This window comes from Fukomys damarensis, unplaced genomic scaffold (assembly GCF_012274545.1).
Source record: "Fukomys damarensis isolate Sample0158 unplaced genomic scaffold, DMR_v1.0_HiC HiC_scaffold_9, whole genome shotgun sequence".
NCBI lineage: Eukaryota > Metazoa > Chordata > Mammalia > Rodentia > Bathyergidae > Fukomys > Fukomys damarensis.
Window position 1 is genome coordinate 13,877,471 of NW_022900921.1, and position 22,689 is coordinate 13,900,159.

Genomic DNA, 22,689 nt, shown 5'->3' on the forward strand with positions numbered 1-22,689 from the left:
ATTTATTTATTTCTGTCTCATTTGTCTCATAATAATGGGATGGTGCTTTCCATTTTAGAGAGCCTAAATTAAAACAGAAACATTGAAGTAGTGTACCGAAGAGAGCTACTTCTTGAATTACACCATCTGTGTTTAAATTTCTGCTCTGCCCAATTAACAGGTTTGTGTGACCTTGTGAAAATCACCTCATTTCTCTGTATCTAGATGTCCTAAAATGGGAAATAATAATTGACTCTATCTCACAAGAGTCTCTTTAGGATTAAATAAGGTAGCCCACATAGAGCACTTAACAGAAACTCTGTGGCTTAGTTCTATTCTTAGCTACATAGATATTACTTTAAACACATGGTATGTATTATGCATGGTACAGTGTGGTCAGTGGGAGTGAGAAAATGGAACAAGCTGATACCCCACTTTGAAGTATTTTGCAGTCATTTTTAGGCATCATCAAGCCTTATATAAAGGTAAACATTCCTTTATAGACAACCTTATATAAATGCCAATGATTTTACTTATTAATGGTTTTCAAGAACTTTAAAAGAAAAATAGATTTTCCAGTTCATCTTAGAGCTCATGAGAACAATATCTGTTATATAAAGCCCAAGAATGCCTGCTTTCAAAATCCTCTCCAGGTTATTTAAATAGTCAGTTGTATTTATTAGTTTGCTAGAACTTTCATAACAGGTCATCATATGCTAGGAAGTTAAATGAAAAGCCAATTTTTTCTCCTGTGACAGTATTACAGGATGGAATCTGAAATCATGTTGCCATCAGGGTCATGATCTCTCTGAATAGTCTAGGGGAGCATTTCTTTCTTGTTTCTTTCTTTCTACTTTCGATGACTGTCAGAAGTCTTAGATAGTACTTGGCTTCTATATGCAGTGCTCAAGTCTTTGCCTCTTGTTGTACTTTCCTTGTGTTCCTTCTCCAAGGCCACCAGTTATTGGACTGGAGCCCCTCCGTAACTCAGTATGACCTCATCTGAAGTTTATCATCATGATGACCTTATTTTAAAATGAGATCACACTCACAAGTATTCAAGTTTATTTTTTGTTGCTTTTTGTTGTTTGTTTGCTTGTTTTGGTACCAGGGATTGAACTCTGGACCTTGCATTTGGAAAGCAGATGGCGGCACTACTGAGCTAAATCCCCGGTGCACAAGTATTGAAATTGAAAACTTCTATATATCATTTTAGAGAATACACTTCAACCTGTAACATTACCCATCATTAAAAATCTCTACTTTGCCCTTGCATATTGATGTTTTATAACAACAATGATCATTATCGCTACCATCAATGCATTTATTAAGTACATCCCAAAATCACTCCATTTACATAATGATAAGGGTATTATTCTATTTCCACTTCATAAATGAGAAAACTATGATATAATTAGGTTTTAAAGCTTGCCAGTTACAGATGAAGCTAAGATAAGAACTCAGAGCTCTAGATCTCATTATTCCTTAGTGATACTCACTAAGGCCACGGAATTTTCAGATGTCCATATTGTGTCTCAGTGAGCTAAGAGCAGAATCCTATCATTAAAAGAAATACTCCCCAACCTTTCATCAGATAATGAGATGATCAGGTTGGGAAGACTGGTTTTCACCATCCCCACAAGTAAGTCGCTTGAAGCCAATGCTGGAATATTATAGGGAGAGGAAATACTCTCCAACATGTCAGGGGATGATGAAACTGGCTGGGAAGAGTTCTGGTCTGGAAGATTGCTTTTCCCCAGACCTGCCAATAGATTAGTTGTTTTCTAGGGCCATAGGCGAATCCAAGCCATAGGTATTTGGGATAGAATATAAGTGATCAAAATGGGCTTGGTTCATAAAGGATTTCATTTGGTTAGGTAGATACTAGAAAGTACCGTATAGTCAGTTTCGGGTGAATGGTGTTATCAATTCGGAAAGAGGGAAGAATTCATAGACTTGTTAATATTAGAGCCAAAGGGAGTCTTCTGAATGGTTTGATATGATCTCCTCACTTGACAGAAGACCTGAGAGTGTAAGAGAGGGAAGCCCTCTTGTCTAGACTCATCCTGGTAGACAGAGGGCGCACATGCTCCAAAGTCCCAGTCCTTGCTCTCTCATCACTTCCTGACTACATTTAGGCTTGCAGATGCTAATTTCAATGGATAACTGGTAACGAAGCAATAGGAACGCTGAATACCAGGTGACTGTGCTGTTGGTTTTCATATGCTTTATGCCATTGCAGAAATTATGAAGTAGGTAGTATTGTGAACCTATTTTCAAATGAAATTATTAATGCTTATAGACCCTAAGTCAGGGGTCAGGAGTCTCAATCAGACTGTTTCTAAAGCTATGTTTCAACTTCTTAGTCCTCTTGATGATGTTGTTGTTGTTGTTGTTGGTGGTGGTGGTGGTGCTCTTTTCATCATTAATTCCTTCATTGCTGAAAGTCCAAAAAAACAACAAAGTTTGTATTAATTCTGATTCCTAGGAATGGCTCTGGGAAAGTTGGAAAAATCTTTAAAGGCCAGATCATGAAAAAGAACAGAATTAAATAGTTTTGATGTAGAAGAATTATAGTAAAACCTTACCAAGAAGGCAGTACTCTTGTCACCTTCAGAAGAGAGGACAGAGGTGGCGGTTTTGACTGTTTCCTTGTAAGGTGACCGACAGATGCTGTCAATGAAAAGCATCTGTGAAACTGGACAGAATTTTAAAAATTGCTTCAGCCTGTGGAAGGTGACTAAAGGTATAAACTAAATCAAGGAGCATGTATGCCTGAAAAACTGCTGAACTTTGGTAAGAACGCTGGGAGCGGCGGTATTCTTACCTGAGGGATTTTCCATCTCTACCCAGCTTCGTTGCCGTAGAGATTCCTCCAGAGTGGGAAAAACCATAATGTTCAGCAGGTTTGTTGTCTTGTTCAAGAGGAAACCAGTAGAACTGGAGGTGTAGCAAAGCTCAGCAACATGTTTGGAAAAGTGGGGGACGTCAGATGACGTGTGCTAATAAAGATGCAGTTTGCAGTTGTGGCTGCACCATACACATGCTTGGCTGAGGCAGCTTGTTGCATCGAGTGAAGAATAAAAACTGCAGCACCTCTCAGGATGCCTGCATTATGTTTTAAAGGATCAAAACTTAATAGAATTCCTTGTTATCCATTGACAGAGATCCGAAGACTCAGTGGCCAAATGTGTTTGAACATAGCCTTGCTAGTAACTGAGTTAAGCAGACCCAAAGGTGTCTGAAGAAAATAAGGATTAAAAATGAGAGAGGAGAAAAGAATGGAGGAAGCAAGGGAGGGCAGGAAGAATGGAAGGAGGAAGGAAGAAGGAAGAAAAGGAAGGATAGAGAAAAAGGAAAAAAGGAAGTGGGAAGATACTACATTTAGCCCATGCTGCTTACTAGAGATTAAAAGAAAAATAGTGCTATAGTTTAGACTAAAATGTTCCCCTGAAATGTTATATATTTAGACCCAGAGATTTTGGGAGTTGGCTGGACCATGAGAAGTCTGACCTTATCAGTGGATTAATTTTTTGATGTGATCATAATGTTAAGGTGCAGTCGGCAGGTGATGGAGGCTTAGGAGGTGGGTCCTCGCTCAGGATGCTGGCCGTGGGGGTGTGGATCTCTCTGGGTCTTTCCCACTTTGCTTCCTGGCTGCCGCATCAGAAGCAGCTTTGCTTCATTATACCTTCCAACCATGACAGAGGAACTCACCCACCACAGAGCCAGAAACAATAGAGCCTGCCAATCATGGACTAAAACCTCTGAAACTGAGCCAAAATAAATCTTTGCTGTGTTTTTTTTTTTTAAACTAGATAGTTGGATACAGTAACAAAAAAACTAACACCAACAGTTATAACAACCTTTGGAGAAAGGTGGAGAATCAGAATCAAGATTTAGTATGACCTATTATCAAAAAGTTGAGTTTTCAACAAAGAGTTATGAGTCATGCAGCCACAATGTGTGTAGCACCTTCAGGGTAACAAAAGTAGTCTGCATACTCAATAGCAACTGTTCCTAAGTAGTTCCTTTTCTTTTTCTTTCTTTGGGTTTTTTGAGACAGGGTCTCACTACGTAGTTGAGACTGATCTGGAACTCACTATGTAGCCCAGGCTGGTCTTGAAGTCACAGCTATCCTCCTGCCTCAGCCTCCCAAGTGCTGGGATTACAGGCATGTGCCATGATGCCCCACTCCTAGGTATTTCAAATACTGGAGTTACTAGACACATATTTCAAAGTAGCTAGCCCAGGTATATTTTAATAACTAAACCATGGGTTAAAGAATAAAATGAAAGCATAAATTAAAATAGTTGTTTTTTTCCAATAAGGAAACAAATTACAAAAAGAACTGAATGAAAATTCTGGATTTGAAAAACAAAAATAACTGAAATAATACAATTCATGAGAGATGAATGGATTTGAGTTAAAAGTAGAATCAGCGAAGTTGAGGCTAGGTTAAGAAATTTTTAGTTTGCAAAACAAAGAACAGTTGAGATGAACAGAGCTTGAAAGACATGAAATATGCTAAAAAGAGTATCAGTGAGCATGTAATTGGATCAAAAGAAAAAAAAGACAAGAAAAAAGAGAAAATAATTTCAAGAAATGGGGAATTTCTCTAAATTGATGAAACCATTTATCTTCATTCCCAGAATGCAAAAAGTATCCCAAGTTGGATAAAGACAAAGAGATCCACACTAAGACATACCATAGTCAAACCAAGGTAAGAAAGTAAAAACCCTAGCCAGAAGACTGTCACTACCTCAGGGCTGTGCAGTGTTTGGATCAAAACTCTGTGCAATTTCTATGATACCTGTCTGTGCTGGAGGGACGTGATTAGGTCTCTTACCCATGAAGACATGCTCAGATGGAACCCAACCTCTCTTCACCAGGCACCTTGGGATCACTGCTAGAGTGTATGTGACTACAAGCGAAGTACTAGTGATTTAACCGTCAAATCTTCACACCTTGGCAATATTTTGATCTGTTACTTGAGCTTGTTTGGTACAATAGGAATAATATTTTGGGCTCTGAGGAGGATACCACTTGTTTCTTGGCTTTTCAGGTGCATTAGATTCCTGAGAATTTCCCTCTTTTGAAGATGGAAGAGGAAGTCTTCACAACTGGGGAGAACACAGATGAGCCTATTAATGAATAGACGGACTTAGCACTATCAAGAGATCATCAGGGCCTATTTTTCCCTCTCCTTAAACTTTACACTTGCTCCTTCTTTCCCCACGCTATCCCCCATCAGGCCAATTTCTTTACACAGAAATTACCAAGAACGCCTCCAGACCAAATGTTCCAAATCCAATTAAACCAAATTAAAGCACGGAGTATTCAGATTCTATCCATTGTCTCTACCTTTCCTGTAATTTTCTGTGATAACAGTTTTTATCACTAAATATTCAGCTCAGGTGATAGTCTCTGTGAATACACACAGTCTCAGCCTATTCAACAATATCACATCCGCAGAGTCTTGCTGTGTTTGAAATAGCTCATAAACCAGGTAGATTGAGACAATTGAAGAATTTCCTACTCTAATCTCCTTACTCCCCTTATCCTCAAAGTGTATTATATTAGGACTCAAAGAAGACACCCACTGTTGGCAGAACTCTAGGAGGTAGAAAGAAAAAAAAAATCACAAGCACAAGGCCAAATTTTCAGCTAATAGAAGTATGACAGATTTAATATTTAGGAGTGACATCGCATTGTTTTTACTAGATTTAAGGGCAGGAGTGAGGTCTTTCTTTTCTAGTCTCTTTTAACATTTGTACATAGTTAGTACTTGATAATGAAACCTTATCTATAGAATCACTGTCTTGAGAGATTTTAATTGGGCCTGCTGTGCCGACTAATTAATTAGTCTCTGGGTAGTACTGGTCAGAGCTGTGAATCTTTCTAAAATAAACATTTACTTAGCTTCCTTGGATGCTAAAGAATCTTTAATGTTCAGTCTTTCCTACTTTTTGTGATTTTCCCCCTAATGAAACAATTATTTGTACTGTACCCAGAACATTTGTCAGGGCATTAACACATGTTGGCTCCATCTTTTCTTTTCTAATAACACATTATTTATAAATGCACCATACAAACAACAAAATTTATGTATACATATTAAGAATTATTTTTAATTTGTCAAACAAATTGGAAATAATTTCCGTAAGCAACTTAATTCCTTTCTAATTACAGATGAAATTTGTTAATTTTTTTTATTCTTCTGCATTTTCCTGTTTTCTTCTTTGTGTGCTTAACCTTTTCAGTGTTTCTACCGTAACCCACTGGGAAAGTGACGGAATGAGAGAGAAGAAATATAACTCTAAAATATTGTTTGGTATACAAACAATGTTATTTTCCTTGAGAGTTTCTTAGGTATTACTATCTTGTGTTTTTTGCTATCAACTTGAGGTATGGCAGTATTTACAATTTTTATTTCCTTCTTGTCTGTTAAAGATACTCTTTAGAGTATTCACTGGTTTACAGCCCACTCTTCCATGGCTGCCTCATGGCTTAGTAATATCAATATCACCTGGTTATTCATTAGAAATAAATAGAATTCTTGCCACCTTCTACCACTACCAAAGCTATTTATTGGGTCCAAATCTATATTTTACCAAGATCAAAAGTGATTTGTATGAGGTTTTAAGTTTTGAAAAGCACAACTCTAATCCACTTCTTAAAGTCGCTGCACCCTGGAATCATCTGACATGTTTTCAAGAATAATAACCCTTGCAGTCACTCTCAAAATACTACTTAAATTGATGTAAGCATTGCAATTTTTAGAAATTCCCCCATGAGCAGAAAAGAATTCCTAGGTAATTTTAGTATGCAGTAAAGTATGAAAAGTAATGCCAACGCACATGTGTTACATCTCCATAGGTACATTTACAAATGTGTATAAATAAGCTATAAGTCATGTATACGCCTATGTACTTTGTTCAGTAAAACTAAAAGATCAGCTCATAGATTTTAATATGTCCAGTGTGTAAGTGGAGAAATTAAAATTAAGTAATGATAAATTACACAAATGGGGTAAGTATATGGAAGTCTACTATACCACATTTTTCTTCTGATGTTTTTTCTACACTACCTTTTCCATTAGTAAAGCATACATTACTATTTTTAAGGCTCAGACTATCTCTATTGCATGTATTACTTCTAAAACCCTATCCTCAAAAGTTAGTTTTAGTAAAACAACTTGCTTTTTCTGGTTATAAAAGTAGACTGACTATTCTAGAAATATTGTTAAATTGGAATGAAAGACATTACAACATATTCTTATCATTGCTAAGAATAATTGCAAAGTGGTTGAATCCACTAGCCAAATACTACCCAAAACACATGGCAGAAGAGTGTGATTTAGTTTGCTATACTCTGGTAGAACAACTTCCTCAGTAACCATGGTTGTCTTGGGAAGGGGCCAGAGGACCAAGAGGGGCTTCTTACAGGATTAGGCCTTTCTCAGAAGGTGTTGAGGAAACAGGCTGGTTCTCCACTAGAGGCTCTTCAAAAAGCATGGACAGTTTGGTAATTGGATATATTAATGTATTTTACATAGAAAGCAGGAAGATAAAAACAACTGAATCAGCCCATCCAACAGAGGAGGCAGAATTTAATGTCTCTTGTGATTACAGTGTGACTTTGCTTTTGTCTTATTCTGAATATGGTTATAATACTGTCTTGTCTGAGCCTTATTCATATTCTGTGAAATCTCAGAATGGTTATAAGACAGCTATTTTTCACATTATGAGAGCATTTATTTGAGTACTTCTGAGTGCCAGTGTCTGCAATGATGGCTGAAAATTATAAAAGGAAGTAAAATAATGAAATTCCCATCTTTATTACTACTGAACCCTGAAAAGTGAACAAAAGTGCAATTCTTTTTGAAAGTGGACTTCAAAATATAATTGTAGGCAAAAATAATAGCAATCAGTTTTATAGACCAATAATTTAAAAAATAGAATGGATTGTTGTGACTAAAAGGTTTTGTTGTTGTTGCTATTGTTCTGTTCATTAACTTTGAGTTCTGTGTTAAACATTCATGGTACAAAGTTAAAAGCATGACACAGACACCAGATATGCAACCTCAGGATTTAATATTTTCCCTTTTGGGTTTCACAGTCATGCTTTGGTCTAGTTCTCTTTTATGAGAATGGAGAGCTTTGCTCTGTGCCATTGTACCTTGGAAATATGTAACTTGTTTTGTTCTTTTGATATTTACTGAGGTTCCTGGTAAGTGTTTGCATGGAGTATCCAATGCAATTTTGGCTTAGAGTTTTGGAAAATGTAGAAACTGCTGAGACTTTGGGGAAAGGATCATTGTACTCATAGGTGAAATTATCAACTTGCTATTTTTTGTGTTGGGACTTGAAGTGTGGTTTCATGAGATGTGTTTGGGTATGAAGTTGACAAGGGGTGACTTGTAATCCTGATACGTGATAGGTCAACTTCAAAGGACAAAGAGATACATAGCAGATTAGTAGATCTCACTCAGTTGTATGTGTGTGGGTCATGGAGGCATGGATTTGTGTACTGTATCTGGTCTTTTGCCCATTCCTCACTGGCACTGTTCCCCTGCTGTGCTTCCCAGATGCTCTGAACTGAGAAGCTGTCTGTACCATGCCCTTCTGCCATGAAGTTCCTGCCTTCGAGCCCAGTGACTGAGTCTCCTGAAACTGTGAGCTGAATTAAATCTCTCCTTTAAGTGTGGGGGATCGTGTTGTGTTCCATAAGTAGGAAAGCTGACTAGTACACCAGTGAGTTGCAAGAAAAGAGAAAAACAAATGGAGATAGAAGAAATAGCATAGTCAAAGAAAGAAAACGACAAGTTGAGACAGCTTGATTTAAAATGCTAAAAAAGTTTTAAAATTCAACTTTCTAATATTTAAATGTACACACATTTAAGTTCAAGACTGGGGTAATTGAAAAAAATGACAAGCAGACACGTCAGGGAAGTACAAAACAAAAAGAAAACAATTATGATAAAGAACATGATTGGTGATAATAAAAGTTATGAAATGCTGACAGAAAATATAATTCTAGATACAATGCATAAGTTACACATACATGCACGTTTGTTTGCATTTATACATATTTGTGTAAGTGTGTGTGTGTATATATATATATATATATATATATATATATGTGTTTACACATACGCATAAATGATTGAACTTTATGGATACACTGTTAAATTTACCATTGTAGTGAAAATTTATTAATTTATTTATTAATTTTATTAGTTTTTTTTCCTTTAAGCTTTTTGGTACATTTAAAGCAAACAATGCAGTTACATTTATCATTGGAATCTTGTACCGTTATGTGATATGTCTTGATTCTTATTTTTTCCTCATGCCCCTGCACTCCCTTCACCCCCTTTACCCTATATCTATTACTTTTTAACTCAAGCATGAAAAATTGGTAGGACACAGAAATTTAAGCATACACAGTGGCCTTTGAGGGGAGCTTACTGATTGGGGAGGTACATGAAGGTGGTTCTGGATGCCTAAAAGTAATGTCTTGCATATTAAATGGATAATGCTTTTTTATAAGGGTAATTTCTCTGCTATAACCACAGCTATGCTAGTAGTACTAGTACCACTTTCGGTGGGCTTTTGCTTGTGTTTTTTTATGTGTATTCTTCAATCAAAAATATTCTTTAAAAGACAATCAAAACTATATACATATTACTAAGTATATAAATGTTAAACATATAAGCAATGCAAATATATTTTAATGTACTAAACATTTCATTATCAAATGCATGAATATTGCTTGTGAATGCATGTACATATTGGCACAAGTCTCTTTGAATAAGCAAGTAATGGTAAACCCAAAGTGTGGCGTATGAGTTACCGCTGAGCGGCAGCCAGAAGGCTGGACTATGGTGGTGTATGTAGGTCTATCCTCTGAACTGCTGATGTGTTAGTTCAGGAGTCAGCACAGACTTTTTTTTTCCCTGTAAAGATATAGATAATAAGTATTTTTGCTTTTAAAGCCAATACAGTCTCTTTTGGAATGATTTATCTGTGACATTGAAAGCACCCATGGACAACATATAAATGAAGAGGAGAGACTGTGTTTTAATAAAACTTAAAATCATGAACAGTTGGCTGGATTAGGCCCATGAATCATAGTTTGCTGATCCTTACTAAATGTTCAAAGAAGGTTATTTCACAGTTATTGGCAAGATTTCCGTGTCTTATATTTTAAATCTGCCTTTCTTAAGTGATATTGCACATATCAGAAAAATTCGCTCTCCAAGTTAATGTATGACAAAACTATCCAGTGCGACGATACTTTTAATATGCAGTGCACATTTCGTATTCCACTTGTGTTTTGTATACTGATGCTGCATATCTCAGTGCACATGCTGCAAACATGGCAATGCCATTACTTGTTGGATAAGTGATGTTAAAGAAATTATCTAGCCTGTCTGTCTCTTAATAAAAGAGGATAAAAATAATAACATGAAGTTTTTACAGATTTCTGTGAGATCAAAGTGAAATAATGTGGGTAACGCCCACAGCCCTGTCTGCAGCTCATTGGGAGCACCCAGGGCTGCTCCTGGGACGCCTGTGGTCATGGCTATTTCTACTTCTGCGGCTGCTGTTCTCCCACTGCTGAGCTGCCCTGTTAACCTCCAGTCCTCCCATGCCATTTGCTGGCATATGAGACAGAGGTGGACAGGACAGTCCCTAAACAACTTCTAGCTCAGTGCGACAGGCAGTGGGAACTGAGTTAAATGGACATGTTTGCCCAGTTCAGACAGCTTGGTCTAATAAGAAAATGCCAGTGATCATGAGTCTATGTAAGGGACTTTATCCTTCTAATGTTTTTGAAGATACCTCACACACATCCATAGCACCATAAATTTATGGTGGATATGAAGTGTTTGATGAACAAAGTGTGGTAGTAATCTCCTTAACAGAAGGCATGAATTTCAAATAACTTTAAGCTCTACTGTGGAAAAGATGCTTAGAATAATTCAGGAGTGAGGATTTGATATTATTAATATACTATATTTTATTTAGTGTGTATCAGTATAAGATATCGATCAACAAAATATGTGAATAGAACATGAATATAAAATATGAATTATATATATATTGTATATATATATATATATTATATATATGGATAGATAATGCCACTCAGCTAAGAATTCAGTGGGCTGAAAATAGCAGCTGATAAGCTTGTTACCACTGAGTTCTGGTAGATCTGGATTCTGACCGGATCTCACTACTTCCTAACTAGGTCACTGGTGGAATTATTTCAGCCTAGGACCTCACTGTTTCCTCATCTGATAAATGGGGGTGCTAATGGACGTTGCCTTTCAATATCGGAATACACAGCATCAGTTGACATGATGCCTCTGTTCAGTTGAACAAAGGGACTTTGGTATTGCTTAGTACCCAAGCCTGAGTATTCCTTTTTCTCATTGAATTTATTGGTACTTTTTAGTACTCCTTTTAAACATGAAGATGAGAGGACAAGCTTCAAAAATCTGTATCATGTTGGAAAAGCTCCCTGTTTCTTACAAGAAACTGAAAATGTAAAGGCTAACCTGCAGATACTTGCTGTTTCACCAGAAGTCACCCTAGGGTTTATGTGTACCTCGTCTCCTTTAGTTCTAACAAAAACTACTGTGGTGGACACTAGTGTCTCCATTTTTACAGACAAAGAATGTCATGTGGCAAAAGAGGGAGCACAGTCTGCCAGTTTAATCAAGGTTCTTGACCCCAAGCCCAGTACATTTTGTAGTTCACCCTTCTCTTTTTGAAGAAATACTGTTTTCTACCATGTTTCAATGGTTGAGAGCACAGGTACACTGTTATACCTGAAGTTTGGGTATTGCCTCCTAAGTCACCAGACTTTCTTGTGTCATAGATCTGAAGCTATGACTTTTCTCTCTTGGCTTAGAAGAAAACAATAAATAAAATGAAAACATGTAAGTTAAAACAAAGCCAAAAGAAAAAAGTTATCTTTCAAGAAATCTGCCTACTTCTAGTTCCCTTGTATATACATCTGGAGGAAACCATTGTCCATGCTTTTATTTAGGGAAAGCTTCTGTGAGTGCTGCAGAAAGGCTGCACGTGTGTTCTTTAATGCCACCCCCTTTCCCCCAAGAACCATTACGATCATATTGTTACATAAACCCACAGAGAAACATGCTTTACTCACCTCCAAGAGCTGCAATTACCTATTCCCAACTGAAGAATTAAGCCAAATTACTTTATACTTAAGGGGAAATTCTGTAAGGGAAGGACCTGAGAAATAGTAGGAAATACTTTAGGAAGTGTGACTCTTTGATGTCTTAGGATGCCAATATGGGAAATTACACAGCGGGTATCACTTGCTTGTGGAGAATGCCGTTTCCCTGGTTAGACATGACCTCAATGTATTCATTACTCTAGATTAGCAAATTCCAGAAGCCATGCTCTTCTGTACACTCAGAATCACCAGCATTCCTAAGTTTGTCACTCTGATTGTAGGTTTATGCCTTTTAGGTACATCATTTGCTCAGTCTCATTTCTGACCCTCTTACAGACTAAGTATTTGTGTCCCCTCACCAAAATTCTCTTACTAAAGATCGATGTACTGCCATTAGGAAGTAGGGCCTTGGGTGATGGTTGGATCATGAAAAGAACAGGGCCCTTATAAAAGCTTTTTGTTCCTCACCTGTGTTCCATGTATTAGCCAAGAAGTAGACCTTCACTAAGTATCTAGGAGAGTAACCTTGGACTTCGTCACTTCCAGGACTGTGAAAAACAAATTTCTATTGTTTATAAGCTGCCTAGCCTAGGGAAGGTTGTCATAGGTTTAGAATGGACAGAGAAAAATACCTTTGGGGTTAGAATTCTTAACTCATATCTATAAAATCTTGGATAAACTGAGAGGTCTGCAAAGATGTCTTACCCACCAAATTCCTGATTTATGTTCATTTTCATTAACTTCAGAAAAGTTTACTTCTGTACTGACTTTATGGAATCAGTGTTTATATATAAACACCAAAAATGAAGAAATTAAAATATGAATGCATGTAAACAGATGGAACTATACTTACTAACTGAGCATGTGCTCTGTGCCGGGTGCTGTTCTAGTCCTCAGAGGTCCAGTATCTGATGTAGCTCTAGACACAGCCCTACAGCAGTATTATTCTCACATGTAGGCCAGAAACATGGACTCCCAGAACTTGGGTGACTTATTCAATGGCTTGAAGTCCCACAGAACAGTTGCAAATGCAGGGGTACTTTCACAATACCATGGTTCTTCAGGTGAAGCAGCACTTTACATTTTTATTCTCATAGTAATTTCTCACGTAAGCATAGTTATTATCTGTGCTTTACAGATGAGGTCACTAAGGCTCAAAAAATGATCAGTTGACCACAGTGGCATAGTTTTACACTCAAAAAATAGTTTGTACATGCACAAAATTCAAAATTCTCATTCAAGTGTGTCAAACTCCAATGTATTTTAAGTATTAACAATATAACTTGGTTTTGATATTTAAGTTTTTAAAATAAAATACCATGTCAAATGGAGCTCATTGATGGCCGTCTTGAACTCCTACATTTAAAGCCTGGGGCAGCATCTAGCCAGAGTCAACATTATTACATGGATTCAGAAGACAGTGCTGACATACAAGCACACAATAGCAACTATCAAACTTCCTTCTGCAATCTAACCGAGAGGATGAGAAATCCCTGACTTACTTTTGCATCTTCAAAATGACTAAGGAAAACTGTGCTTATATTGATGAGTGAAATCATAGAACTGAGAAGAAATACACAGCAGGAAGTTTTATGTTGCTTGTTAACTCGTGACTACTTTTCGAAAGGGAAAACCATGGCTAGGGTGTGAAGTACAGGATGGTGAGACTTGTTGGAGAATCCTAATGATAAATTCTTTGGCAAAACTGAGATTTCAACCAGACAAATGTAAATGTGGTATATTATTCCATGTGTTGTGGGTGACTAGAGACAAGGTAAACGCCTGGAGTGTCATACAGATGAAATAAGTTTGCCTAAGTGGCTTATTTGGCATAGATCCTTGTGCCTACTAATAAGCACTCTAAGATCATATTGTAGTCATCATAATAGCATCATCCAGGGCAGAGAGGTGGCAGGTGGAAATTGCTATTTTCCTTAACTATTTCGGTTCAGTCTTTCATGCTGCTGACTCCTTCCAAGGGGAGGATGGAGCACAGCTCGGGGAGGGTCTGCAGGGACATCTTGAGATGCTACCTACAGCTTAGCATGCAGACCAGGTGTTCCAGTCACCAAATCTTTTGCAGGTATTTAGCAAATCAAAGCTGACAGCAGGAGACTGTCAACTTGACAAATGATAAACACCCTCTTGCAATTTAGCGCTTTTACACATGGAGTGAGCTAGCAGGATGGCTTAATTGCCAAGCTATCAACTGAGCTGATGTTTCTCGAGCACTCTCTAAGTCAGCTGAGAATTATCTAAGATACTCTGGGACTCCGAGAGGGAGGAAAAATTTTCATGCAGAAAAAGAAAAAAAAATGGGAGGGGATGGTTGGTCCGTTCATTAACTGGCAATGGCACAAACTCTTGAAATTATGATTACCTACGAAGCAGATGTAATTGAAAAACATTAGAAATAGAAGGGACCCAAGAAATAAGGGAATAAAAGTCTTTCTACAGTAGATTCTCAAGGAGGGATTGAGTGGTAAGGGATGATCCAAAGACTGCAGCGTTCACTCCTGACAAAGACAAGACTAAAATCCTGATCCATGAAGTCTTCATTAAGTTTTCTTGCAGTCCGATGATCTATCTATGCCCTTTTCCCAATTTTTAGTATATTTATAGTCATTCATTGGATCCCATTCCCAAAGTAATCTCAGACATCATGACATTGTAAGGTTGTAGATTGTGCAGACTTTTTCTGAGCACCTGGTCTTCCAACTGCCAAAGAAGGTGTACTGCATTTCTGGCTGCTGAAAGGAAATGTTCTCTAGAGACCCTCCTTCCTTGGGCTGGCACTTGGTTTAAATTAAGATTTTTTTTTTCTTTTTAAACATTGTAGTTGAACTGGCCTTGAAGTCACTGTGTAGTGCAAGCTGGCCTCAAACTCATGACCACTCTTTTCTTCTGGAATTTATAGCGAGCAGCGCAATGTGGATTCTGGGATGTCTTAGTTCAGCCAGTTATTCTGGCATCTGAAACACATTTACTCTTTCTATATCTTAATCTTCATACTTCTAAAGTGGACCAATATTAGTATTTAGGATTGTTATAGCAGGCAAATGAGGTAACACACATTAAAAGTTTGAAATACTCTGAAGTTGGCAGTAAAATCCACCAAATATTACCATGGCTGATGTAAATTCTAGATCATTGGTTTGGAATCACTTGGTGACTGGCTTGGTTCGACTTTGGGAGTGACTGAGGAGGTGGCAGAGACATTAACATCGACCTTCTGACAACTACAGAAGCACTTTTTCTTGTGTTTTTTAGTACTGGGAGAGTAATGCTAGAGCAAGTAAAAGAGCCCCGAACTAGTGTTACACAATTTGGTTTCCATCTCAGCTGTGAAATAGTTACTGAGATAAGAAACTTTGGGCCCTCCTTTGCTTATTTGGAAAAGGGATGATGATGTTGATCATATTGTGCTATTATGAGTAAAAGATAATGCATGTGAAGTATTTTTGGAAAATTCACAAAATGCAAGTCCATTTGTGTTTGTATCTTTAATACACTATTTTTTAGAGCAGTTTCAGATTCACAACAAAATTAAGGAGAATATACAAATATCACCCTGTGGCCTTGTCCCTAAACAGGTGTAACTTCCTTCTTTACCGTACACTCCACCAGAGTGGTTTGCTTTTATAATCATGAGCCTGCAAAGATGCATCAATACTGCCTAAAGTTCATAGTTTACATCAGCACTCTTCATGTTGAGGATAGTATGGGTTTAGACAAATGTTATGAGGTTTGCATCTAACATTATAGCATCATATGGAATAATTTCATTGCCTTAAGAATCTACTATGTTCTTCCTTTTCATTCCTCCTTAACTCTTAACTGTAGCAACCATTGATCTTTTTACTGTCTCCAGAGTTCTGCCTTTTCCAGAATGTCATATCGTTGGAATCATCTAGTATATAGCTTTATCAGGTTGGCTTCTTTCAATTCAGTAGTCATGTTCTTTGTTATTTGTCTGTAGTGGTTAAAAACGTATATCCACAGGAAAAATGTAGGTGGATGTGTCCAGCAGCTTTATTCATAGTTGCCCAAACTTGAAAGCATCTAAATCTTCCAATAGTAAGTAGGTAAATGAATAAATGAGATGCAGTATATCTAGCCAATGAAATGTTATCCAGTGATAAAAACAAATCTGCTATCCATGAAAAGTCAGGAAGAAAACTTTTATATATTTATACTAAAATTTTTCATATCGCCTTTTTCCTCCTATACCTGGTTTCATCAGCAAGTCCTAGTGATTTTACCTATAGAACATGTCTCACGTCGAGCCAGTTGTCCACCTCCAGTGTTATCAGCCCAATCAAGTCAGTGTCATTTTTCACACGGACACATTTACCAGCCATCTGACTCGTCTCCCTGTGTACACTTGTTTTTCTCCAAACCATTCTTCATGGAGGAAATCGTCACTTCCCTACTTAAAACTGTTTGATGGATAAAACATTAAACCTTAATATGATTCAGAGGTTAAACATGATCCAGCACACATCGGCCAACTTCATCTTGCAATGTGTTCCAATCATTCGAGCTTGTAAACTGTCCCTTCACCACTTCAGGTTATTACACAAAATGCTTTATTCTGCCCATGATGACCTCACCTCCACTTTGCGCTAAAATAATCTCTCCTCAATTCTTGTCTCTTTTTGATTACCATGACAGAGAGAATTTACCCAAACGTTCAAGCTAAAGTAAAAACTTCTTATGCTCTTAACCTTATCACACTTACCTTATGACTTCATAACGTTTTAAAAGTTATGTCCTGTTTTTCAAAAAAGTTACCCTGGGCTGGGGATTTAGCTCAGCGGTTTGGTGGCTTGCCTTGCAAGCTCAAGGACCTGAGTTCAATCCCCAGTACCAAAAAATAAATAAATAAATAAATAAATAAATAAATAAATAAATAATTAAAAAAATTTCTTTTTGATTACCATGACAGAGAGAATTTACCCAAATGTTCAAGCTAAAGTAAAAACTTCTTATGCTCTTAACCTTATCACACTTACCTTATGACTTCATAACGTTTTAAAAGTTATGTCCTGTTTTTCAAAAAAGTTACCCTGGGCTGGGGATTTAGCTCAGCGGTTTGGTGGCTTGCCTTGCAAGCTCAAGGACCTGAGTTCAATCCCCAGTACCAAAAAATAAATAAATAAATAAATAAATAAATAAATAAAATTAAAAAAATTACCCTTCCACACTGTTGTAAGATTTATACTTTTATTTTGTGAACCTTGAACAGTGCCTGATATTTAACAAGCATTCAATAGATGTTTGCAAGATGAATGAGCAAATAAGTGAATTTGCTAAAATGAATTTTCACTCAGTGCTATGCATGGTGGCATGTGCCTCTAATCCCAGCTACCTGGGATTTCTACTTGGGAGCCTGAAGCAAGAGGATTGCAAGTTTCTGGCCTGCCAGGGCAATTTAGGAAGATCCTACCAAAAAAAAAAAAAAAAAAAAAAAAAAAAAAAAAAAGAAGCTGAGGTAGCATCAGTGGTTATCATGTAAAAGGACCTGGGTTCAATCCCCAGTAGTGGAAAAAAAGAAAAAAGAAAAGAAAAGAAAGGGTACAAGAGCCCAATAATGAATGCAATTGTACTGTATGCCTAAAATGTACCAATAAACTCAATAAAAAAATAAAATACATGTCTGAAGTCCCATCAAAAAAAAAAAAGGAAAATAAAAGAAAGACCTAATGAAATATTGCAGAAAAGAATATTATGGAGCAAATTCTCATCTCAATTATTTGGTAGAAATTCTGTTTACAAGTAGGATAAAATAAGCAATAAGAAGCCATACAACAGTCAAATGTAACTAAATTTGAATTTAGACATTTTTAGAAAGATATGTATGGGAGCAAAGAGAGAGAGGCAAGCGATAGAGATGGAGGGAGAGAGAGAGGAGAGAGATTGATTCATAAGAAGAAAGACTTTTTCTTGGTCATGGTGAGTTGTACTAAATAAACCATGTTTTTTGTTTTTTCTGGATGTACTTTTGAATGGGGCTGTCAGTCTGGCTTGTTATTGGCAGAGGGACACTTCTAGGACAAGGGGAAACCGATGGAAAAGTGTGATGTTCACGGATGATGCTGTGGCAAACTAATCTGAAGACTTTCCAAAGGCATGGTTAATTTTTGCTTTAGGACCTTCACGGCAGGCTGAAATGACCTAAGAGTCTCGGCTGCTGGGCAGGAAGGACTAACAAAATCTTGTGCAGTTCTGAAATACGTAAGAGAAAAAGTCCTGCTCAGGGGTATAGGCATTTGCTGCATAACAATATTTCAGTCAGTGATGGACCAAATATTGATAGTGACACCTTAACATCATACTGCCTAGCATCAGGCTGTGTTCGCACAGTAATGCTATCACCCAGAGACATATTTCTCAGATCATATCCCCATCATTGTGTGGTATTATAATGTGCAATTTATAATGTGTATATAACACCTTTTACCCTGGAGATGGTGAAATCAGAGATTGAATCCAATTTAAATTGCATCCTGTCCTGATGCTGCCCAGTTCTCAGATGGATTGAGGTGATCAGTCCTGCCAGCCTGTGCTTGAAAAGGGGAAGGGAAAATACTCTTTGGGAGAAAAAAAATGTGAAGCTCAGTCCCTACAACTCCTTTACATCCAACATCAGTGCACACACACACACACAAAAAAAATTACTACACACACGAATTGTCAGGAAAATATGCTACACAATCAAGAAAACAAGCATGGCCCAGATAAAGCCATATATTGGAGAAGCACAATAATAAAGTAACTATTGTAATACATTTGAAAGAATAGAAGATTGACAATATAGATAGAAGAGAAAAACTTTCAATGGATTTTTCAGTTTGTAAAGAAATGCACAGTATAAGGTAACAAATACAAAATTTGCAAGTAACAGCTCACTTGGTACATTAAACAATAGATGTTAGGCAGCAGAAGATTAGTAAATTCAAAACAGGTCAATAGAAAAAGTCTGGAGGGAAAAAAGAAAAGTATCAAGGGTGGAGCTTAATGGACATGTAGGACAGAGATCTGAGCTTTTATATCATCTCAGAGTCACAGGAAAATAAGAGACAAATATACAGAAGGGATCACAAGTCAAAAAACTACACCCAATCAAAAAATATCAGTATATATAATGAAGAAGGAAATCAGCACCAAGATAAAAATAAAATGCACCATTGTACAAAGAGTCAAACTTCTGAAAACTAAGAACAAAGGAATGAACTTAAGGAGCCAGACACAAAAACAAAACAAAGCAAAAATGAACCAATATTGAGATTGTTCCAGTGAGAAACAGGAGTTAGGGGGAAAAAAAACACGTAGCAGAAAGAAAAACAAAGTTTACTCAATTTTTTTCAATAAATAAATACAAATTAAAAGTTAATAAAAAAAAGCTGAGACAATCTGAGGGCAGTGATTCTCTGCTGCACTGGGAGTTCTGAGTTCAATATATAAATTTTAGAGGGACACAGTTCAGTCCAAAACAGATGGGAGGTTTGGGCCTGGCTCCTCCACATCATTCAGAATGGGGACAAAGAGAAGAGGCGTAGCTGAAGACTGGAAGGATGTTTCTTGGGAAAAAAAAAAGAGGTTTGGAGAACTAAAAACCCTAAAAAATTGGCTACTCTCAATATTTAAAAGGCTATAAATCATAGCAACAATGTTAATATTAGGCGCGTTTACTACATGCTTATTATTAAGGTTTTCTTGACACTTAAGAGATTGTCATGTAAGATTTTAGGAAAATTCATAGCATGCCAGGAACTGTCAGTAAATATTATTCAGTGTTCTTCTTTCTGAATTTGTGTTATAGCTCTGGAAGAAGGCAGCAAGCCATGGCTCAGAGCTGTGCTTTTGTTTTTGTTTTGCTTTGTTTTATTTAAAATGTAGCTGTTAAAAATGTATGGTGCTGTTTTATCAAGTTTATTTCAAGAACTAGAATGGCAAATGGAGGTTAGGGAGAGGTCTGCTAAAAGTGTAAGAGAAAATATTGGTTGTCATGGCAAATAAAGCCTGAGAATAAGCAGAACATGTTTCATTTTATTTTAACTCTTATCCAAATGTCTATGAGAGTTTCTCTCATTTGGAAAAGAACACCAATAAGCTATGAAAAATTGATTTCTCATGAATAGGATGTTTTGCAAATGTGGTGTAAATATGTGAAAGCAAGAAAAAGAAAAAAATGGCTTTAAGTTGTGTTTTAGTTGTTAGTAAAATAAGGCAGGATGGAATTGCAGTATGGACAACCTTTTTGAGGATGGCCTCTGAGCTCTCTGTACTACCCTTCCTATTCCAGTGGGCTCAGTGGTATTGACCCCAGGACTTTGGCACTGGACTACATCCTCAGCTCTTTTTTTTTAAATTGTGAGACACAGTCTTGCCCAGCTTTAGCTTGAACTTGCAGTTGTCCTGCCTAAGCCTCCCAGAGAACTGCCTGTCTTCCTTAGGCACATGTAGAACTGGCATTTTGTAGGTATGTGGGGTGGAATACACCTGTAATCCCTGCACTCTAGAGTGATTCCAAAAGATAAGTTTGAGAACTGCTTGAGCCGGTACTACTTAATGGGAGCATGGCCATGCCCTAAAAAATAAGAAAAAAGAAAAGAATTGAAGGAAGGAAGAAAAGAAAAGACAAAAGAAAGAAAGGGGCGTTTGTCCTACATGGTTAACGGGAGTACAGCTGGGTTTTTCACCTATGACCTTTTGTTTACTCTGGCCAATCTTGCTCCTTTCTAACCATTTGAGCCTGTGGTTCTCTTGCCAGAACGTTAGCAACCACCTCCTATTTCGTTTCTATCTTCCCTGAGTCCCTCTGCATGCTCTGCTGTCATGCTCAGCTTTCCTGAAGGACAGTTTGAAATGGATCACTTTGCCCAGACAAGAACAACTACAAAACGATTGCCCTGTATCATTTTCAGAACACCCCAATTGAATCCAAGCTGCCTTTTCTACCTTACACCTAAATCCTCCTACGCCTGGTGTCCAACAACACGCATCTGGACACATTACTACTCTGTTAAGTAAATATGCCTTCTAACTCCCCATTTCCCTTCCTTTGCTCACGGCGACCTCAGGACTGTCATCTCATCCAAAACACTAATATATCAAGATTCTACTGCATTCTTTGATCCCGGATGAATTCTGGCTCCTCTGAAATTTTCCTACATGTCTTAAATTGTACTTCTTCCAAAAACTGTTTTTACTCTCACATTTTATGTGGCTAGTGTATTGGTTCCCCAAAAGGGAGGCATTAGAAGATAGTGTTATGGTCCATGTGTTTATAGCTGTTGTCTGACAAATACATAATACGTGTTCTTCATATTCATCTCAACTATTTATTAAATGTGGTCACTAAGGAATTCGGGGAGAAAAGGAAACAAAATGGTAATGCAGGTTCTAGGCAAAATTTAGGGTCCTAGTGCTTATTCTTCTAATTTCTTGTCATAGATGATGTCTCCAACTCATCTCATCTCTTTTTATTTTTCTTTTAATGTAGATTATCTATATAGTTCATGTTATCCTAAAATTTTCTGCTTTTATAGTCGTGTCAGAAATGGAGTTCATCAAGAAAGCATCCCAACTCTAGCTAAAAACCCTCAAGAGAGCTCTCTGAATGCCTCATATTATGTTTCTCAGTGTCTTAAACTTTTGTACTAAACTTCATCTTGAAAAAAATCAATAACTATTTTTTGTCATTTTCTAGCTGTACCCTTACGGTGGTACAGAAAGGCAGTGGAACTTGTCTGTGATTTTGCAGTGGCTAAAGATCTGAGCCATAAAGGGAGTGAGGGGAGGATGCATTTCACCTTACAAGACAAGAATATTATTATTCACCACAAGAATAAAGAAAATTATTAATTATATTTATTTGGGGATAATTAGGATTATCGTCTTGGAAGATAGATTTAAGCTGTGTTGAAAATGTGCTCTGAACTTTTATAAAATGTTGGCTGGACTTAAAGCTTTTTACCTCAAGGGCATTTATATTTTTTATTCAGGAATTATGATTGGTATTGGCAGAAGTTAAGTTGTCTTGGAAGAAAGGGATTGAGTGGGGTCTTAGTCTCTGGGTAGTGTAAAGGAAAGGGTCCGTTAACAGAAGGTTAGTAGACATTACCAGTGCTTCAAAGCATCATTTGCAGAGATTGACTATCTACAGACAAGTTCAAAGGCTCAGTCCTAGAAGTATCTGACATTTCTTAACAGTGATCTCCCAACTCTATTTTAAATTCTATGAACCAGTGCTGGCCCATTTTGGCTTTTTCTTTGACATTCTCCATTTTGAATAAAAAATTTTCACTGATACTCATTGGTGATCAGTTTAAGAATTAGAGTTCCCACAGCGCCGGGATGGACTTGTTCAGGAAGTCGTAATGCTCACTATGAATGTGTTTTGTAGTTGCACTAATGGAACAAGTTTGGACCTTTAGGTCACATTTGAGCAATAAGGTCACAAATAAAAAACCAGAGTCTCAGGCAGGACAA

General features: G+C 37.2%; 1 long non-coding RNA gene across 1 annotated transcript in view; it reads left to right on the forward strand.

Annotated features, from left to right (window-relative positions):
• The window catches only part of LOC104860911, a 254,336-nt gene that overhangs the window by 15,427 nt on the left and 216,220 nt on the right, over positions 1-22,689 (forward strand). The window contains exon 3 of the long non-coding RNA XR_779852.2: positions 8,570-8,656. This is a non-coding gene — a long non-coding RNA (uncharacterized LOC104860911). The remainder of the gene's footprint in view (positions 1-8,569; positions 8,657-22,689) is intronic.